Genomic DNA, 22,930 nt, shown 5'->3' with positions numbered 1-22,930 from the left:
GGCACTTCTGAACTGGTGTGCCAAGGGATTACCACCTGTGAAGATATGGACCCGGCTTGAAGGTTCTGGCGTCCGGGATCCTTGTGGCGCTGAAACCAGGCGGGGGTGGCTACGTGTACTAGCCGAGGCAGGCGTCAAGATGAGGACATCCGGGCGGGGGGACTCTAGATGAATAAAGGCAGCGTCCAGATTGGGTTCAGAGGTTCGTGGGAAGTTGAAAGCGACCTCTTCTTTGTGATGTCGGCGTGAGTCTGAGTTGGAAAGGGGCAACTCACGCTAACGTCAGAATCCAGAGGTCACGTTCAACTCCCTACAAACCTCTGAACCCAATCTGCATTTATTGTATAGGCTCTACATAATCGCCTAAAAGAATAATACCTGTTGGTACGTTGTTGAACGTTATAGAATCAGAGATGGCATGTATATGGAGGTATGCAGCATTTCGTTTTACTCCTTTGCTAATCAGCAATTAGTGTATATTTCTCAGTTCAATGGTGATCTACTTGTGCTTCCCAAATCTGATCTGTGGGCAACAAGTTATGTTTTGCACCAGAAGATTATTATGCTGGGCAGTCCTTCCGCTCAGAGATGCATTAATTCTGATAGCCGGCTATTAAAGCGTTTATGATGGTACTTTTGTGCAGGAAAACCTGGAAAGTAAAGACTATTTAAGAATTTGGAACAAACATTGGTAAAGGCAACTGGTCTCCCGGTCTCGTCGCATAGCAGATCTTGATGCAGAGTACAACCCATAGAGACATGGTGAGCTTCTGCACCGCCCAACCTTTCTTTGCGCCAACATACCCCACGAAGAGTTTGTTGTCCACCCGGAATTCTTGTGTACGGTCACAGTAGAACGACAGTGCTCTTTTGGGTACAGAGGGTGGCTTAGCTCCTTGTAGGAAGTTGGCTTCTTATGTAGTACATCAAAACGAGGTATACTATGGAGACAGTTCAGATGACCATTATTGGCTTACAGGGCTTAAATGAACAATCTCAAATGCTCCCTTCTGAGGTAGTGCAGTTTAGGCTTCTCAGAGGTTAGTGTTAATGTACTTATTGAACACGCACAGAGTCAATAAATGGGGCACACACTCAAGAAGAAACTCAAGACCAATTTAGAAAAATAAGTATTTTTATATTTATTTTAACACCAAGCAATTTTTACAGGTAAGCAACATGTTCACTCAAATGCATTCTTACGCAGTAATGCTTTCCTATCGAGAAGTATTTGCAATCGGTTCTCAGGGGTCCCCTTAAGGACTTAAGGTGCTAGGGGGGCCAAGGTCCAAAGTACAACCAGCATTTCAAGTTTACCTGCCATGGAGTGTCCAGGTGTAGAGGTGCTGGATGAGCTGGTAGATTTGAGCACTACACCGTAGCAACAGGCTGCAGAGGGGGACTTGGGGAATAGTCAGGGAGCTCCCAATGGAGGGCTCGGTACATGGGGGTCCTGGGAGCAGGGGAGCACTGTCAGCTGTCGTAGATCTGGGCCAGAGAGCTCGGGTGCAGAGGGTTTTGGTCGGCTGGTGCCCGTGCGGCAAAGGCAACCACGGATATCAGGACAAAGCAGGACAGCTGGCCCACTCTTGGTTGGCCACTGCGATGCGGACGTCCCTTGTCGGCTGCACGATCTTGCAATGTGTGAGTCCGGATTGGACTCAAACAAGCTTTGGTTATTGCAAGTGGTCCAGTACCCTGGGTATTGGTGGAAGGCGGCTCCAGTTGGTCCTGGCATCTTCTCACTGGTTGGGCAGACGGATCTGACCTCTAGGAGCACGGTGGCCTATTCCTAGGAGGCTTCTGCGTCATTGGACCCGGTGAGCAGCAGAATGCTGAACCAGACATTACGGTCGGTGCCTGCAGGATGCAGGGAAGTGGCTCCTCCACTTCAAGGGAGATGCTGCCGGCTTGTCGAAGTGCTGGAGGCCCTCCAAGGCTTTTGGAGGATGCAGCAGCGCAGGACGAGTCGGGTTGTAGCAATTGTCGGAACAGGAGCAGGTAGGCAGGCAGGGTTTGACGCTAATGTCCACCAGCAGTAAACAGTTCTTCATTCTTCGCCTCTTCTCTCTTCAGTCAGACAAATCTAAGTTCCTGGTATCAGGGGGCACCTAAATACTCAACTTAGGGTTAAAGAGGAGGGAAGAGGAGTTGCCACTGGGCTACTTACCCTTGGGGTCACTACACCCCCTATATGACCACTTTGTTGGAAGTGGGCATAACCCTCTCCCAGAATTCCTATTTCCACAAAAATCAAAATGGTGGAACCCTTCTTTCATGGGGGACATCAGGCAACCCACCTTAAGGGGAGTTACTGGCCTGGTAGTGCATCACGCCTCATAGTATAGCTAATTTCCAACCTGCCCTTGTACCAAATGGGCCCCAGGGCAGGGGTAGCATCACATAGGTATGGGGAAGCAGGGATCATATATCAACGGTGGCAGGGGCTTTGAAGTCCCTGGCCTTGGTATGGAGGTTCACTAGCCATCCTGCTGGAAAAGGTGTGAACACCTTTCTCCTGAGCATGCATTGTTTCTGGCTTCAGAGAGCACGGGCTCTTAGCTGCAGGGGGTCAGAAACACGCCTATGGTGGCAGACTGGATGATACCAGTCAGCCAGCACATTAAGATGCTGATAGGTTTCAGGGAGCACCTCCAAAGTGCCCTCTTGTTGTATATCTTAATAACTCCTCTACTGGCATGAATAGGGATTTATTAAGACAAGGTTTTTGATACCAAACACAATAGGTTTTAGTAAAGCCATGTAGCTGGGGAGCTCGTAATGATCAGTGCCCAGTACATATACTTAAGATGGCTTCCCTATTTACTTGTACCATCTGGCAATTGAACTAGACAGCACAGGGTCATATCGGTTCATTCAGATATGTCCTCACATGTAATATAATGCAGCATGCTTTAGGGCTATAAGGTCTGCTGTAAAGGGTGACTTACATATATTGCATGCAGTGTCTGTGGGCATGGCACACAGGGTGTGTGACATGTCGTGTTTTCACTTTTGTCTGCACCATTTCACACAGCCTGGAGTCTGCATGAGTTTGGAGGTGGGTGGGTTAGGGTGGCACAATGCACGGTGCAGCTCTTAGGGACCTTCTTTAGTATCCATGCCCTAGATACCTATGGTACCATTTACTAAAGACTTACAGGGAAGATAAACGTCTTGCTAACTGTGGAACAATTGTAGTTGACATGTTTTATGGAAAGAGCACTGGCATTGTAGACTTGGTTAGCAGGAATCTAGTGTACTTCAGTTAAAATAGCATCAAATACCAGGCAAAAAGGAGGGGTGGCCATTACAAAAGGGGGCACTTTCCTACACTCCTCTTCTTTGGAAGGATGTGGAGGAGCATAGAAGGTGGGCAAGGTGACAGACTGGCCCACATGAAATGGTGTGACCAATTTTGGCAACAACGAGGTCCTAGAGTGAAGCACCTGTTTGTCAGGGTAAACCGAGAAAAAGAGAGGCTTGGATGACAAAGCCTGCAGCTTTCTCACCCTCTAGGCAGATGAAATTGCCAGAGGAAGACTGTTTTAATACTGAACAGCCATAGGGGGGACAATTGTGAAGAGGCTTGGAAGCAACACATATCCAAAATGTGAGGACCAAATTAGGGTTCCACTGAGGCATAAAAAAGGAAAAGGGGGGATATATGTACAAGGCCTTTCAAAAAATCTATTTACAATGAGGGACTTAAAAAAAGAGGGTTGGTCAGGCAGCCGCAAGAAGGCAGACAGAGCAGAAATATAATCCTTCAGAGTGCCCAAAGCAGAGCCCTGCTGGGCAAGGGTAAAAATAAAAAAGCAAAATATCAGAAAGGGAGGCAGAAAGTGAGTCAATTGACTTTTCTGTACAACGTGATACAAATCGCCTAGAAAGGCAGAAGTGTACCATCTTGGTGGAGGGACGCCTGGCTGCCAGAAAAACATTGCAGACTCAGGAGGAAGGTTGAAAACTATTACCTGCCGCTGCTCAATCTCCATGCAAGAGGACAGATAGCTGACAGGTTCGATTGAAGAACTCTCTACTGCTGCTGTGACAGAAGATCCTTCAGAAGGGGCAGCCTGATCAGAGGATAGATGGTCATGCATAGTAGCTCAGGATACCAGAACCTCCATGTCCAGTCAAGACCCACATGGATGACTTGAACCTGGTTGTTCGCGATTTACTCGAGAACTCTGGGCAGGAGTGGCCTGGGCAGAAAGGCATACAGTAGGGCTGAGCTCCACTCGAGACGAAAAGTGTCTCCGAGTGAGAGCGGCCTTGGAAATTCCAGCGTGCAAAACTGCTGATATTGAATGTTATCGACGGAGATGAACAGATCTAACCAAGGCTCTCCCCACTGCTGAAAGAGACCGTGCGCCACCACCAGTTGGAGACGCCTTTCATGAAGAGACAGCGTTCTCTCTATGTGGTTGGAACGGTTTGGCGAGTAAAAGCCTCCTTTTACCCAACTTAGTGCTCAATTGTCGTAGCTGGCTACAGACGGAGTATTTACATGTCCGCACATACAGAGTGAATTCTTGGTTAGACCCTCGGATCTCTATCGGCAAGTAGGGAATCATGTCCATCAAGGGATCCCTTTCAGACTTTATAAAGGCGGGGACCCAGGGGGCCCATGTTTCCGCTGATCTGGAAAGTATGGTGTTGAACACACATTAGTGTCCCACTTGTGGTTCTTAAGCCATAACGACTTGGTCCTAAAGAGACCCTTTGAAAAAGCCGGATTCTAAACTTCTACATTTTTATTTCTGGCTCACTTTTGGATTAGGATCAATTATGAATGTGCAATAATTGCTCCAAAAAAATCAATAACTAAAGGATGAACCTGGGTTTTTACAGTCACATTCACTTTAGCACTGCATTGTTTTCAGTTTGTATATATATTGACAAAAGAAACCCTTACTCAGACCTCTTATTTATGATGACTATGTTTGTTGTATTTGAGAAATTCTATTCACACTGTATGAGTGATCACATTAAGTGTGGGGATCACTTATTGAGTGTGTGATTCCGATGAAAAAAAAAAAATATATATATAGCATTTCAAGGACTTTTTATGCCGAACGCAATACATCCAATGAAGCTTTTAAAGTTTAGCCCGGAGCTGTGTCGCATTCTGTCCTTACCTGGGAGAGAACTTGGTCTTCGTATTCAGCCAGCAAAGCAGGAGTTGGTTCACGACACACCCTCTCGGTCTGGAGCACCCCGGGCGTCCTGCACTTCTGGTTGTGCATGTATCTGCACCGCAGAGCCCCGCCGGTACTGGTTATTGCCATTTGGATGTTACAGGTACATGGGGAGAGAGGAGGCATTATTTTAGCGCCTGAGAAGGGGGACTTGAAAAGGCTTTGGCTCCTTCAGGCAACTGTGGCAGTGTGGGGCCTACCCAGCCAACTAAGAGTGGGACATCACCTGATATTTGAAAAGCACCATCACTCAATGGGCTTTCACGGAGGACTCCAACACCCAGCATGCAGCGGTTTGGCAGGAGAAACACGAGGTGCCTTGCATCTTAGAGGTGGAAGAGGGGCAAGTGACCACCTGACTGGGAGTGGTCGTAGTTAAAACATCGCAATAGCTAACCCCCAGAGAAAAGAGAAGCCACTTGGAACGGGCACTGATGAAAGCCATTTGAAGGCTGAAAAGTATCTGCCAAGCGTTTCAAGGCTTTTTATGCTGAGCGCAATACATCCAAGAAAACCTTTAACGTTTACCCCGAAGCTGTGTCACATTCTGTCCTTACCTGGGAGAGAACTTGTTATCCAGAGGCTTACTGGTGAGCTTTGAATTTGCACAAATGTTACTGAGGGAGAACCCACCGAGGGGCTTTAATTATCAAGCGAAGGAACTACGAGTCCCAGAATGACTGTTGCTATAATCACATGGTCAGCCCACCAGAGGGTAATTAAAAAGGATTAAGTAAGTGACTCATACCTCCATTTGTCTATGCCTCAGTTGCAAGCATATGCCCTTGAAAAAAAAGCAAGCAGCTTTGAAACGCGTTGGGTGAATTAAGGTTTCTGGACAAAGCATGCTGGTTTCACCGTAATAAAGAATGCTGCTAAGAATTGCAGAATTCGTCTATTTTTGAGTGCATTCTCGCTGTGGGGCAACTTTTTTGGAAGATATATATCTATATATCTATATTACCTACTGGCGATAGCCAGTAGGTATATATAGTTAGGATTTTTTCTCTATGGAACTTTTGAAAATTCTATGTCTAATAACTTTGGCGTTTGTGGACGGAATCGGCTGAAATTTTCAGGAAAATGGCACATTGTGTTTCTGAGCAGCCCCTGAAAATTTGGGGGGGTTCTGTCAAGGGGGGCCGAGAAAAAAGGGGGGTCCCAAAACGCGTTTTTCCCATTCATTTTTCCATAGGGCGTTTGGCCTCACTTTTAGCTCGAACGGCTGAATGGATTTGCACGAAACTTGGCAAAATTGTAGGGACTGTTAGCCCGATGTGCCTTTGCTGGGTCTCAATATATGTGCTCCAGTGGATTTTGAGAAATTAACGTTTAAAAAAACAGATATATCTGTGACAGCGTACCGGATAGCGTACCAGTTCACGTACTTTTCGCGTAACGAGCTTTGCGAAGCTGATTGGCTCTCCGGTGTCTGTCAACATTCTAAACGGTCCGGAGCGGCCGCCATCTTGTCTCTCGGTAGGATCGAGAGACAAGAGGAGGCCAAAACGAAGGGGGAAATGAAGGAAAGGGGGCAAGGTAGACCCCTTCTGACCCCCTAGGATTGATGAGGGGGACATGAAAGTGCCCCGCGGGGCCCAAAAAAAAAAAAATTGCGATTTTTTGACGTAGAGGCGCAAATCGGTACGTGAACCGGGCAGCTAACCGGGCAGCTAACCGGCAGCGTAACGGGAGTCTGAGGAGAAGCTGATTGGCTGTCAACATTGTAAACAGTCCGGAGCGGCCGCCATCTTGTCTCTCGGTAGGATCGAGAGACAAGAGGTGGTGAAAAACGAAGGGGGAAATGAAGGAAAGGGGGCAAGGTAGACCCCTCCTGACCCCCTAGGATTGATGAGGGGGATATTAAAGTGCCCCGCGGGGCAAAAGAAAAAAAAATTGTGATTTTTCGCGGTAGAGGCGCTTCCCGGTACGCCAACCGGGCAGCTAACCGGCAGCGTAACGGGAGTCCGACATCTTGTGTTTTTGGAGCGTCCGGTTTGCGTACCGGGTAGCGTTCCGGTAAGCGTAACAAGGGGAAAACCAAGAGAAACAGTAAAATAAAATTTAAAGGAATAGATTTCCACCAAACTTGGCAAAATTGTAGGGACTGTTTGTTTGATGTGCCTTTGCAAGGCCTCAAGATATGTGCACGTGTGGATTTTGTCTAATTAAGGTTAAAAAAAAATATATACATCTGTAAGCGTGCTCTGGCGCGCTTACGTTACGGGTTTTGTTTGCGCTGCAGAGACGATACGTCACGTTTATGCGACGTGTCATGAGGCATCTCACGTGGCTACGTGATACGTCACGTAATAAAGAATATATTTTACAGCTATAGATATTAGCTTTTAAAAAAACAATGAAATTCACTGAAAAAACCATAGGTTGTAGACCATATATAATTAGGAATTTGCATTTACAAAACCTTGAAAATTCACTGAAAAAACCATTGGTTATAGACCATATATAGTTAGGAATTAGCATTAACAAAACCTTAATTTACTCGCGCAAAACCAAAGAAATTCGTATATATAGTTAGTTGCAATAACTATATATCGCGCACCCGCAATCCACTGCTGATGATGTCACATATTACATCATTCATGACATGGTCAGTGACATCACTGATGACATCACTGATGACATCTCAAATGACAACACTGATGACATCACTGATGACATCTCAAATGACATCACTGATGAAATCACTGATAACATCTCATTTGACATTCCTGATCACATCACTGATGATATCATTCATGTGATAATACGATGAACCTCTTCAGACTCTAATATAACCTTAGATACAATCAGTGTAAACAGACACTCACAGACTGTCACTCATCCATGGAGTTACTCACACACCTAGTCAGTCATGCAAAGAATCAATCACACCTCCATTTCCTCAACTATACAGTTATACACACCTTACTTAATCAAACATATACTAACACATATTTACTCTCTTATACAATCACTGATATAAGTTCACAATGATCCATACAGCCACTCACACATTCACTGGCTCTTATGCACAGTTATTTATATATGTCAACTCTTACATGTACTGTGTTTTACATATGTACTTACTTTGACATGTAGCACTGAGAAATCCAATCACTCACCAATACACTCATGCAGACAGTCAACCGTCCATACAGCTGTTTCCACATGCACTTTTGAGCCCATACATCTAGTGAATCAACTGCTCACACATCTATGCACAGAGTCACACCTCCCAGCCACCCCCACACTCACACTCACTCTCCCATACAAATATTTGGGCAACCAATCAATAACCCATATAGTTACTCATATAGCTACTGATCAACACATGCAGCAGTTTACAGAACTACAGAAATAATGATGCACAAATTAAGACAGTTTAGTCACTAACCCATGCACTCAGTGAGACACATTTAATCATTCCCTCATACAATCAGTCATGCACCTACTAAATCCTTCATCCAAACACTTATACATCCACTCATTCTTCAATATGTAAGACATATTTTAACTTTACAGAAACATACAGTCACTGGATGTTGTCATCAGTAATGTCATCAGTGATGTCATTTGAGATGTCATCAGTGATGTCATTTGAGATGTCATCAGTGATGTCACTGACCATGTAATGAATGATGTGATATGTGACATCATCAGCAGTGGATTGCGGGTGCGCGATATATAGTTATTGCAACTAACTATATATGCGAATTTCTATGGTTTTGTGTGAGTAAATTAAGGTTTTGTAAATGCTAATTCCTAACTATATATGGTCTATAACCAATGGTTTTTTCAGTGAATTTTCAAGGTTTTGTAAATGCAAATTCCTAACTATATATGGTCTACAACCTATGGTTTTTTCAGTGAATATATATATATATATATATTTTTTTTTTCAGAACAAAAGGATGTCGCACTCCAGTAATATTGCTGTCAGAGGTTTTTATTCTCCACTACCACCAATGTGTTTCACCATAAGGGCTTGTTCATGGTTAGGGAAGTCTGTTCATCGTTTCCATTTTATATTACTTCTCCCACTTAGGCTAAAAGAGACTGTTGAACTTATGATTGAGGCCACTATGCTGAAAATGCAAGCAGGATCTACTACAGATTGAGAACAGGGATATAAAGCAGTGGCAGTCCGGGTAAATGGTATACTAAAACGTTACTATGGACATTGAATATGTATTAAGTCACTAAGACTGGTGAGAGAAAGGAATTTAAAGGAGAACCCCTTTGTGATATATATATGCCATGAATATATCCAGAAAGGTCAACAAAGGATACGGACGAACTCCTCGGTGAGTAAATCAACAAAACTTTATTTCAAGTGTTTGCGAGTGACAAACTGTCAATGTGTTTCAACTGCTCACGGCAGCCTTGATCACGACAGTGAGCGCCATTTCTAAAGTGCATTATATAGTGAATAGTATTGTAAACATAGAAAAAATCCTCAGGTTAAAAGAGACCACAGGGGAAAGGCATAACATTTTCTGTTCAACATCGAGGTAAAAGAGATAGTATCTATTAGAATTTCATAGTAAATGGTTGCAACTTAATTTCATTCCAACAAAATAGATTTCCCAGTGCATTATATGGCCTGCTAACTACTTTCACTGAACATAGGTCCAAATTTAATTACAAATACAAGTGTCTACTTGCTAGATAATGATCATGTGAAAAACATAATTAATCATGAAAAATCATTTGATTGAACCCTATGTATGTATAAATAGTAACATTTTTAGAAAACCTATAATAAGTGAGATGCTATCCATAAATCTATTAACCTCAATCAAAAATACAGAATTTCACATTTGAAAATTTTCACAGGCAAGTGCCTGATGTTTGCCCACCGTATTCTTTCCATCACCTAAATTAAGTACACTACTGTCAAATAAATATACAAAAATTCCTTTCTAGCAGGAGGTAGGGAGCCCATCAAAGTTTAAACAATATAGAGTTTGGAATCTCTCTTTTCAAAAAATCATATATTTGGGGTATTCGGATTCCCTAATGTCAATGGTTGTATCGGGTAATATTCAGTAAAAACCCACAGGACTGGCTGGACATCTGTCAATATTTCTTCTTCATACTGTCCTGTGTGCAAAACAAACCCATGGAAACAACCAAATATATTGTACGGTTTACTATAATGTGCAACTCTCTAAATTAGAATATAGAATCACACGCACCCAGGCAAAATGTATCAGACCCTCATGTAGTGATATTAGAGAAGACAGCTGTATAATTCTTCGTCCACATTCAAGCCCAGTGGGTCCCTACTGTCTAATTCTAAAATGTACCAGGTTTCTAGCTTGAGTAGTTTTTTCTCTGTCGCCCCCTCTTTTTCTTTTAGTCATTTGTGCAACGCAGCTATATTTCAAAGATGAGGGATCACCTTGGTGCTGTTTTTCAAAGTGACGGGCAACCAGATAGCTGCGATCCCTGTGTATAATGGCACAGATATGTTGCAATATTTTCCTAAGTGCCGGCAATGTGGTGCTCCCCACATAAACATTTCTGTAGGGACAAATTAGGACATATACAACATATTCAGATTTGCATGTAATATTGCACGTATCCTGATTTTCTTTTTAAATGGAGTTTCAATGAATGTACGATTTTCTGCATTTTTACATGCTTTACATTTAGAGCATCTTCTAATGCCATCATATTGGGTTAGCCATGTTTGGGTTTTGGCACTTCTCTCAGAATCACTTTTCACTAAGTGATCCCTCATTGACTTTGACTTCCTGTAACTGATCACAGGACGTCTAGAAACTAATGAGCCAATAATCGGGTCTTCCCGCAGAAGATGCCAGTGTTTGGACATAGCTTCTCGCATCTTCTGATGGTCCATGTTATAAGTAGTCAGAAACCTGGGAGTGTATACAGTTTCTCTTCTTTTTGTACTAGTTTTGGAAGGGTCAAATAGTGCTTCTTCCCTGTCAACTATTCAGGCTATTTTACAGGCTGCTTGTAGGATATGATTAGAGTATCACCTTCGCTTGAATCTCTCCAGCATTTCCTTATCAATTCTAGTATGGGACTCTGGGCTACTACAGGTTCTTTTGGCTCTGTACAATTTCCCCAAGGGGATGCTTCTGATGAGGGGTGTAGGGTGAAAGCTTGTGTCATGGAGGATAGTGTTGCCTGCAGTAGGCTTTCTGAATATCGTGGTTTCCAATTAACCATTACTACCAGTAGTGATACGGACATCCAGGAAGTCAACTGAAGTGGGGCTGATATTAGCAGTAAATCTAAGATTGAGATTATTCTCATTCAGCTCCCTTTCAAATTGTTTGGCCTCTAGCTCTGCCACAGCACAAAAAGGTCATCTGGGCACCTTAGCCACAAAGTAGTGTGTTGCAGCCAGTGTTCCATGTCCTTACCAACGAACACCTGTTCCTCCCACCAGCCCATGTGAAGATTCGCATAGCTGGGGGTGAAACAGGTGCCCATTGCAGTTCCTCTCTGTTGTTGATACAATTTTTACCAAAGATGAAAATATTATTAGTAAGGCCCCATTCAATCATCTCTCGAAGCGTGTTATTATGCAGAGCAAAGCTTAACGGTCTCATGCGTAAAAAAGGCTGTAAGCCATCTATGTGGTGTATACTTGTATAAAGGGAAAAATATCAAGTGTTATAAGCAACATATCACTTTCCCATTTAACATCATGAATTTGCTTCAGGAAATCAGAGGTATCCCGAATATGTGATGGTAACGAACTGACTATTGGATTTGAAAAATAGTCAATGTATTTAGAAGTCTTTTCGAACAGACTGTCCTGAGCCGCAATTATTCGTCTGCCCGGTGGTCTTGGGCTGTCCTTGTGAACTTTAGGTATCATGTAGAATGTTGGTATCACTGGGCAGTTTTGCCTCAGGAATCAATATTCCTCCCAGCTTAGATGACCTGTATCTTTCCAGAATTGCAAATGTGCAAAGAAATTATCTTTAATGGATGAGTAATCCTCCATTGTAACTGGAATGTAACAGTTTCTGTCACGGAGCTGTGACATGGCCTCTTTTTCATAGAGATCTCGATCCCACAGAACGACGTTTCCGTCTTTATCTGAAGGCTTTGCGATTATATTGTCAATTTTCTTCAATTTCACAACAATGTCAAAGAATTCTTTATCTCTAAGTGTGTTAAAATTCTGTCCGACGGAAAGATTGAGGTGTCGCAATTCTTAAGTCATATTGTCTGATGGAGGCATATATATATATATATATATATATGATATTTACTCCTGTCCCGTATGGAAAATAGGCTGTCCTTGTTTTGTACTTATATATGTCATGATCAGCTAGGCATTGATGGCTGAGTTCATCCGTCCTGGGGTTCAGGGAACCCGATAGGTGTGGAACCACCAGGAAAATGCCCTGATTTTCCAGCTATGTCCAGAGACGCAGAGTCTCTTGACAAAGGGTCCACAACCCCGCTCACCCGGTTTGTTACAGTTCTACATGGCGGTGGTGTTGTCCATGAATACTTGTACCAGCCTTGCCTTGATGGAGGGTAGAAAGGCTTTAATTACCAATCGGATCGCTAGGAGCTCCAACAGGTTGATGTGAGTTGGGCCACCACTGCAAATTCTTTGAGTCCACTCTGAGATCTGGACAGGTCAGAGAGATTCCCTTGATGCTGCACCCACTAGAACTTCAGGTCCCACAGTAGAGCCCTCATGTACCAACAGGCACGTGTGACCAGCAGGATACAGGAGGCCATGAGGCCCGGTAGCCTCAGAGTCAGTCTCACCAAAATCCAGTACGGAGGCTGAAACATCGGTATCATAGCCTGAATATTCTTGACTCGCCGCTTGGGAGGAAAAGATAGAAACTGAACTGTGTCCAGAAAAGCTTGTATGATAGCGAGCATCATAGAAGGCATCAGGTGTGCCTTCGGCACGTTGATAGTGAACTCCAGCAAGGGCAGGAGGTCCGTTGTAGCCTGCAGGTGGGAGACGACAGTATGGGGCGAGCCCGCCTTCAACAGTCAGTCGTTGAGATAGGGGAAGACTGACACCCCTGATCTCCACGGATGAGCTGCATGCACCAGCATCAATATTGTGCACACCAGAGGGGCGCTGGCAGGGCTAAAAGGGAGCACGGTGAACTGAAAGTGCTCCTCGCCAACCGCAAACCGCAGATAACGCCGGTGAGCTGGCAGGATAAGGATATGGAAATAAGCATCCTGCAAGTTTAACGCTACCATCCAGTCTTCTGGAATCAGGACAGACAAGACCTAAGCTAGCGTGAGCAGCTTGAATTTTCCTTTTTGACGAAGAGTTTGAGTGATCAGAGGACTAGGATAGCACAAAGACCCTTGTACTGTCTGGGGACCAGAAAGTAGCGGGATTAACAACCCAGCCTACTTCTGGGCCCGGAACCCTCTCAATGGCTCCCTTGGTCAAGAAAGCAACAACTTTCCAGCACAGCAAGAGAAAATGTTCCTCCGTCAGCCAGTTATAAGATGAAGGCATGGAGGGAAGGGTGGTATCAAAGGGGAAGGAGTAATACCTTCGGTCGATCTGCAAAACCCACCGGTCCGATGTTATGAACTGCCAGTGGTGAAGGTGATGGCAAATCCTGCCACCACCTTTATGCTCATGATCTAAAAGTGAAAGATTAGGAAGGTTTGAAGGCTGCATCTGCCGGGGGTGGTGGTGGCTGGACTACACCACAGGCTACCCAACCCACGAGGGCAGTAGGAACCGCACCCTCATTTGCACAGAGGCTGGGAAGATTGCACAGCTGAGTGGCTGGGATAGGATTGGAGCGGTTGAAAACCCCTTCCGTAGCCATGGCAAAAGGCAGACTGGGGATGACTAGGGGCAGCTGAGAGGCCCAAGGACTTGGCTGCAGCCCGTGAGTCCTTATGCGCTCTAGACCAGAGTCTGACTTGTCTAAGAAGAGACGAATGCCATTAAAGGGCATCTACATAAGAGAAGTTTGGACATCCCCCTAAAGCCAGTCGTTCTCAACTAGGCATGGTGCTTTAGGGACACAGTCAAGGAAACCACTCTGCCCAGTGAGTCTGTGGTGTCCAGACCACAATGGATGGTGAACTTTGTTGCGTGTCTCCCACCTGTTATGGCTCGGGAGAGGATGGCCCATGGCTCTTCCGGGACCTGCGCAAAAGGAATAATTGAAGGACAGAAAGTTGAACAATGTCAAACATTCACCCCAGTACAGAGATCTGAGCCTAAATCCATAGTTTTTTTCTCATCATGCCTTTCCAGTTTAAATCCAGCCATATGAAAATCAGTTTTGACCCTGTTCCCCATGATAACAGTCCAGCCCAAACTGCCAGACAAGGGGGGTGCAAGCTCACTGGGGGAATTGCCAAGCCAGTCTCACCTGCAAGGACTCACGGACACCTTGTTCCCCAGCTCCGCTCTACCCCGCCGCCGCTCCTGACACCGCGGCCGCTGAGAGGGTAGAGCGAAACCAAGACTACACATCCCAGCGTCCCCTGCTTCCACACGGGGAGCCGACTGCCGCGTCAGACTCCCGCGCCCGGACGCGCATACGATCGAACTGCCCCTCCCGCGTTGCGGAACGCGCGCGGGCGTCGCCGGACTGAGCCCGGGCAGAGGGCGGGCCGTCTGTGGCCATCCGTGAACGGCAGGGGACGGGACGGGCTACCCCCTAAGAAGCAACCATGGGAAAGCGCAAACAACTTTGTAATGGGGGCCAAGGGAATAAGAAGATAAAGATTCCACGAAAAGCAGACACTATCATATCATATCTGACATCAGCCGTGGGAGTGATCACAAAAGAAATTGCAAATGCAGAAAAGGAACTGGGCTTAACAGTATCGGTAAACGAAGAAGCTGGTCATCCCGAGGAGGGGGTTACACATGAGTCCATAGAGCAACAACTCGAACCTCAGCTGGGTCCCAGCCATGCTTCACCGCTAGCAGCGATCCCAAATGAAGGTAGCCAGGGACCTTTCCAAACCCAGGAGGATATACAGACCATATTAACCCAATTGGGTAAGGGCAGGCAAACAAAGAAGTGCAACAGGAAGACTAAGCATGTTAATAACATATCGGAGGATCTCGATCTGGAGGATGATCTGGTCAACAGATTAAGTTCTAAAATTGAAGCGCTCATTAATTTGCACCTAGAACCGGCATTGACTAGTATCGCTAAGGATATTATCGATGTTCTCAACACTTGTGTAGCTGCACTTTTAAAGAAATGTGCTGCTTTGGACAGTTTTGTCCAAGAGTTTCGTGGGCAGCTGGACAAGATTCCAGGACCTCAGACTTTGCACCAAGGGAACCCAGGGCAAAGTGACACTCCAATTACACATCCCAATATAGCACATGTACCTGTTGTCAATACTGCCCGAGTTGGGTCGGTCCCAGAGGGGGATGTTAGGTCCCCTGTTCCGGAGAGTAGAAATGTAGTAAAGCAACATAGGTCTATCCTGGTTGGCCCACAGCACTGTGATAAGGATCCTGATGTGATGCCATGCCAGTTCAACTTACATCTCCCACCCCAAGCCGCCCCCTTAGTGGCTGTGTTAACAGGGGTTCCTCCACTCAAGAAAAACGGGTCTGAAAGCAATCAAGAGCTCATGGAAAGAACTAAAACATGGTGCAATAATTATTCTAGTGGGGACGCAGACATAGCTGCCAGTATAAACATGGTTAGAAGAGTAGGTTGGGTGGGCCGACAAAGAAAATTACGCAAAGGTGACTGTGTGGTAATTAATTTTAAAAATCGAAATATAGCAGATCGCCTTTTTTGGGATGGTTCTGAGTTGTCAAAACCGGGCATTAGGCCCCTTCCCCTTGGGTATTTTTATCCACCCCTCAAAATAGGGCATGGCTTCCAGCTGCCCCAGTGGTGAAAGCACACGTACCACATATAAACGTGAATAGTTGCTCACAGCCCGCGCTAGAAGGTGGGAATCCACTCAGGGCCATAAACACAAATACTGAGACTCCAAATATAACGGGGTGCACACTGGGAAATCGTTTCTCTCCACTCTCAGGATTGGAGGAGAACGATTGACTAACTAACACCCAGGTACAGGTACCCATAGAGGGGACACCAGCTCTATCCTGCAGAACCTTGAGCTGGAATATAGCTGGTTTAAGGGCCAAAACGGGTAATGAAATCTGGGAGAGGTTTTTAAAAACATTTGATATGATATCCCTCCAAGAGACTTGGGATCCTCTAAACTGTTTTTCCTTGGATGGTTACTGCCAGTTCAGTATACCAGCAAGACGGAGCATTGCAGGGAGAGCGAAGGGAGGGCTGATTAGTTGGTTCTCACTAGAGTTAAAGGGCTCGCTCTTGCAACTTGACACAGGTTGTCAAAATTGTTTAGCAGTGGAACTTTCAGTCTCTGACATAAGGAAAGCTCTTTTCATAAATTTTTATAACTCTATGGAATCTGGTAATAATCTAGATATGTTAGAACAATTCCTTTTAACTTACATTAGTCTGAAGTCAAATTGCTTCGAGATCCTATTGATGGGAGACTTTAATATCCACCCCTGTGAAAACTTCTGTATGAATAACGCGTATGAGGGCCCACCGTTCTCTGCACCGTCTCACTTTGAACATACCAAGCAGGTTGAGGATCTGGAACTTTTTTTTAGCAAATTGGAACCTCTGAGTCAGGATGTGGGGAGGATGAAAATAGGATCCCGACATTCAAGGGGAAAGACAAAGGTACAATCATTGACTATATATTTTTAACAGCATTCATGTTATCTCATGTTTTAAGATATTTAACCGAGGTTTCCACCTATAGTGACCACAATCCTGTGATAATTGAATTGTTACCGGGCGATCCCTTATCCTTTAGGCCCACATCACAAAAGGCTGTGAGGGAGGTGGCCCTAAAGGACCAGTGGAGAAGACTAAAATGGGCTAAAGTTGTCCCGGAGACCCTCCTATCTGAAATCCTATCTAATGTAGAGGTGGAGGTAAATACTTGTCTGGATGCTGAGTTGCAAGGCCCTGACATTATTAACGCATTTAATAACATCTGTGTACAAATAAACCAAAGACTACTTGTAAAAGGGAAACAGAAACTGCAGACTGGCAAAAGATGGTTTGATAAAAGCTGTTCACAATCACACGTTGCCCTCCTTAAGGCTCTAAAGACTACCCCCAGGGACAGGGGGGCTTATAGCAAACCGGAGACTTGCATACAAACAAGCATTAACAGCAAGAAAACGGGAGCTGCGGGACGAAGCTTGGACAAACTTTTGACACCTGAAATTTTAAAAGACAGTGGGAAATTTTGGGCAACTGTTAATCAGCCACTGTTCATAAATGATGAAAATTCCCCTCTCGATTGTAACATCATGGATGAGGTCTGGATAGCCCACTTTGGAAATATATATAGACTTCCTGTCCATGGACAAAAATCTGAACCTAATTTGCCCGAAAAAGTCTTGTCCCCGTTGGTCTTTGAGGTTTGTGAAGTAGAAAGGGCAATAGAGGAGATGTCAAAGAACAAGGCTCCAGGGCCTGATGGGGTCCCTGCTGATTTGTTTAGAGCTGCCCCAAATTTTTGGTCTAAAATTCTAACCAATGTTTTTAACTCATTAGGGCCAAATAGTCTTCCAGCCTCGTGGGTCACATCGATTATTATTCCGATTTTTAAAAAAGGTGCTAGACAGGATCCCTCTTGTTATAGACCCATTTCCTTAATCGATTCCTCGGTTAAGGTGTTGGGCCGTGTGGTCCTGCACAGACTTAGTGAGTGGCTGAAGAGTGAGGGGTGCTGTCAAATGCACAATATGGTTTTAGATCGAAACAGAGTACTATTGATCAGTGTTTAAATCTTCATCTTTTAGTCAGTAAGTACACAGTAGCTAAGGAGGGGTCTTTATACATGGATTTTATGGACCTCTCCTCTGCTTTGATCTCGTTAATAGGTCGAAGCTTTGGCACATACTTTTAAACATGGGAATTGATCTACCCTTAGAACATTTTTTAGCAGATTTGCACTCGGGACTTACTGCCTTAACTAGAGTTAACACTGAGGGGCGATGCACTAGACACTTTAAGTCAGAAATGGGGGTCAGAAAGGGGTGTATTCTTGCACCCCTGTTGTTTACACTATATATAAACGCCACAGAGTCACAACTGGGGGAGATTTCTCTGGACACCCCACGTTTAGGAGAACTGGTTATACCAGTTCTCCTTTACGCGGACGATGCCGTCCTCCTGGCCTGCACTGGGGTAGGCCTGCAAAGGCTGTTAGATGCCTTTGGAAGCTTTATGGAGAACCTAGACTTAAAGATAAATGCAAAAAAATCCCAGGTTATGATCGCAGGGAATGTAAATTGTAAAACTAAAATTAAAACCTTCTTCTGTAGTGGGGAAGCGGTCTCCAGGGTGCCTACATTTCCCTACCTGGGAGTCGTCTTCGACGAAAAGGGTAGTTGGCGCCCACAAATCAATACCCGTAGCATGACATTTGCAAGGACCGCTTCAGCATTAATGGGATTTTCAAAAAAGCTTGGGGCCAGACCAGTTGAAGCCCTTTGAAAGGTCTATAAAGCTAAGTGTTTGGCGGTTGCCATGTATGGCTCTCAGATTTGGGGCTATACCCCTCATGTTAAAATGCAGATAATAGAAAATAAATTATTGAGAGGAGTTTTAACTGTCCCACAGTGTACCCCCACTTTTACTATCCATACTGAACTAGGAGCTGGATTTGTTACAGATCAAATCAAAATAGCACCATTGATATATTGGCTAAAAACCTGGTTAAACACAGAAATTTCCCTTAATCATACCATCTTGAAAAATTGTATAGCGCTGGACAATGCAAACAAAATTCCATGGTTGTCCTACATAAAATCTGGTTTCCAAAAAATAGGGTACTCAGTCCTTTTTTCCTCACCGGAAACTATAACAAAAAAGGACATCGCTCTAACAAAAAAATGCCCTGCTGAATATACTATCATTAGAGCGAGAGGAGACTGAAATGATGAAACCAACTATGCCCTAGTCAGTTGTCCAGGCCCCGAACCTTATCTGAATATAGTAAATAACCCATACCACCGGCATCTCCTAATCAGATTCCGGTTTAACCAGATACATTTTTCTTTGGGTTTTTTTCAAACCTGGTGTTCTCCTGAACGGGCCGATCCCTGTAAATGTGATAACTTTTCAGTACAGGATACTCTACACTTCTTTATGTTCTGTGACCGATACCAGGAGTGCAGGAGGAAGTACCTGCTTCCCATCTTGAGGGAGGCGGGATTTACACAGGTTAGGCCAGCCTTGTTGTACTTACAACAACTTGATTCACCCCGAATAATGTTTCATGTCGCCTGTTTCCTGGTTGCTGCTATCCGTATCAGGAACAAGAGCATTACGCCTTTACTGACCCCACGTAGCCCTGAATAACATATTTCTCTCTTTTTAGAATATAGCCTTAATCTACAGTATAATTTTAATACAGTTTTAAAATGTTTTTTAAGACTATTCCTGTGTATGTGTCAAAAGAAACCAAAATAAGTATAAGACGTATAGTATGAATTTTAAATTTAAAATGAATTTTCTTAATGTGTAAATTAATTGTTTTGTTATTGTAATGATTGTACCATGTACTTTTATGATATTAAGTTATCGAATAAAGTAAATTTGACTGACTGACTGACAGACAAGGTCCTCCCTGTACCGGGAACAAACATCCTGGGACTGGTTTCGGGGTTTCGCTCCTCATCGGCCAGGCTAGCTTGATTCCAGTGGCATGGAGTGCACGGGACCCATGTATGGGCATACCCGTCCCATTCGGGGTGACAAACGCAAAAAAGAATTGATGGACAGGATGTTGAACAGAGATCTGGGCCTAAATCCAAAGTTTTTTGCTGCCCATGCCATTCCACTGGCCTGGACTGTTCCCATGAGGGACAGGGTCAAGACTGATTTTTCATATGGCTGGGTCTAAATTGGGATGGCATGGTGAGCAAAAGAAGGATGGATTAAACCCAGATCTTTGTGACTGGGGTGAATGTTTGCCTTGTTTAGCATTCCGTCCATCATTTGTTCCTTTTGCGTTTGTCGCCCTAAGTAAGAAGGGTATGCCCAGACGTGGGTCCCTTGCTCACTGCGCTACTGGATTCAAAGTAGCCTAGCTGATGAGGGGTGATGTCCAGAAACCGGTTATAGGAAACTTGTTTCCGGTCCAGGGAGGACCTGGCTTGGCAGTGCAAGCTAGACTGTTCCTATGAGGAATTGGTTCAAGACTGATTTGCACATGGCTGGGTCCAAACTAGGGTAGACCGTGGTGAGCAAAAGAACGATGGATTAAACCCAGAACTTTGTGACTGGGGGAGATTGTTTGCATTCTTCAGCATTCCATTCATCATTTGTTCCTTTTGCTCTTATTACGGGACCTGTGGAAGCACTTGCGCAACCGTATCCCACAGTGTGTGGGAATAGCAGCACAATAGGCATGCAGTGTTCACAGACCACAACGCCAGGCTAGTGGAAGAAAATATTTTCTTCCCAGGGGAATCTAACCTCTTGGATTCCCAGTCCTGAGGTACAATAGGGAATGTGCACTGGGATGTGGAGGCTTGGATCCCCAGGCTCTCCAGGGTAGGGTGTTGGGTGAGAAAGTTTGGGTCCCCAGGAGTGGGGCGGTCTCGACGGGCAATCATCCTATTCATAGGAATCCCTGTGCTAGGTTCGGAGCAGGTTCTCAGAAGGACGTTGGTGAGGGCCTCATTGAATGAGAGTAGGAGTAGGGGTTCCGAAAGAAGGAGACTCCCGGTGGCAGCACCTCAGTCAATAGATTGGTCTTGATAGGCACGAGGGCAACTGACGGTCAAGGAACTCAGCACCTCTCCGCGCCACCACAGCATAGGATAGCTCCCTCCTCCATAGCCGCGCAATGTCCAGATTTGAAGAAGTATTCAGTTTGCTGGCATCACCCAGTTCCTCATAACAGTCCATTTGAGACTCATATGGCTGGCATTTTAGAGGGTCCAGTGACCCCTCCCACTCTTACCTGAGGTTTAGCCCACAGGAATAGGGCTCAGGATCCAATCTAGGACCAGACGGTCCTGCCACCAACAGCAGAGGCGTCGGGCAATTCTGGCTAGTGTCAGGTTTGGGGATGATAATGGGACTGGTGTTGGGAGCATCAGCATCAGGAAAGGTGTCAGGGAGAGTTGAAGTGGTAGGACTGGTACCGATCTGGCTCCAATATCTGATCCATGGGGTACACTGGAGCCACAGCAGCCGGCACAGAACAACACTCCCCCCCCAGACTCCACAGGGCCCTCAAGGGTGTCAGGCCACCCAAATAGGAGACGCTGTGCCTCAAAAACAAATTTGGCCAGCGGTCCCTCCCGCTCCTGGACAATCGGGGAGGCACGGAGCAGACCCAGACACAGGCACAGGCCCAGGATTCGGATGCTGATGCTCCTTCATAGCGTTGGCTTACGGACAAGAAGTTGAAGAACACTTCAACTTCATATTCTATTTCTGGTGCCTCTTACCTGAATGTCTTGAGGATCTTGAATGGGACGTAGAGTACTTCAGCCTCTGTAAACAATCCCGGGACCTTACTGCCAACTTCACATGCCGAACCTCTCGCAGCTTCAGGGACCGCTCCCTCAAATCCTTCAGCGCCATGACCCGGCAATCGGACACAAACTTCTTGTTGTGTTCGCGCTTCAGGCACCACAGACAAAGTGCTGATCCGTCACTGACATTGCCCGGTGACAGGCTCCGCAGGGCTTAACACCTTGGCTGCTCATGATATTCCTCTGCTGTGCTGGGCCATAATGATAATGGGTGTGGTCATGACGAGCTCAGCTCGTCATGAGCACACGAGCACAGCGCTCATGACGAGCTGAGCTCGTCATGAGCACCGAAGGGGTTAAAATGTGTCCTACGTGATGACATCCTCAACCCACCAGGAGGAAACCCAAAAAAAGTGTTCAAAAAGTCACAAAATTCCTGTCAACAAATCATCAGCGCTGGCTGGCGCGGAAAGGAACAACTAACGTCAGCGCGCCTATATAGGTACTGCGACGTCATCCGGTGTGGACGATGCAGACTGACGCAGAGGCGATCGGTGCCACCTACTGGCGCGCAAGAGTACTGCTCGAAAAATCTTCTGAATCCAGTCTGACGCCTAGGAAATTCAAAGGTAATGATTCTGCAGCCAGAAGTCTCTGTCACATATATATGGTCAGGATGCAAAGGGAAGTATTTCAGTTTGGCATCACTAATTTAGGCTGGATTGACACATTAGTTTACAAACAGTACAATGTTGCTATAGCTCTAGTACACAACTCAAATCAGGGTAACCCAGGAAAAGCCCTAGTCTATTACTGTGTTAAGCCAAAGGCTTTGTTTTGCTCACAATCGGTCATTAATTGGCCTCGTAGTCCTTTTAGGTGTCTGTGGCATCCTTGGTGTAGTGGAGTTTAGCAATAGGGTCACACAAAAATCGGACTCAAGTATGTCACTTCAAAACCTACCTAAGAGAAGGGTACATTAGGCCCATTGGTTTATGTCAGTTTGAGGGATGTGTTGAGGCTCCAGTAAGCAATAAAACAGCCAGCTGAAGTAATTGGTCACCCTGGTGATTTATGAGTCACCTTCCTAAGTGAATGGGTCACATTTTCTACTTAAACCTTAGAAATCAATAGATTACTAAAAGGAATTTGTTTGAGCGGTTAAAGGAAGGATCAGGAACAGTTTCTT

At 45.1% G+C, this 22,930-nt stretch overlaps 1 protein-coding gene across 3 annotated transcripts in view; it reads right to left on the bottom strand.

Moving 5' to 3' along the window:
- Nucleotides 1–22,930, bottom strand: part of MUS81 (MUS81 structure-specific endonuclease subunit) — a 309,816-nt gene that overhangs the window by 73,411 nt on the left and 213,475 nt on the right. The window lies entirely within an intron of this gene.

Source organism: Lissotriton vulgaris, chromosome 9, assembly GCF_964263255.1.
Source record: "Lissotriton vulgaris chromosome 9, aLisVul1.2, whole genome shotgun sequence".
Taxonomy (NCBI): domain Eukaryota; kingdom Metazoa; phylum Chordata; class Amphibia; order Caudata; family Salamandridae; genus Lissotriton; species Lissotriton vulgaris.
This window is presented reverse-complemented; position numbering and strand designations above follow the sequence as displayed.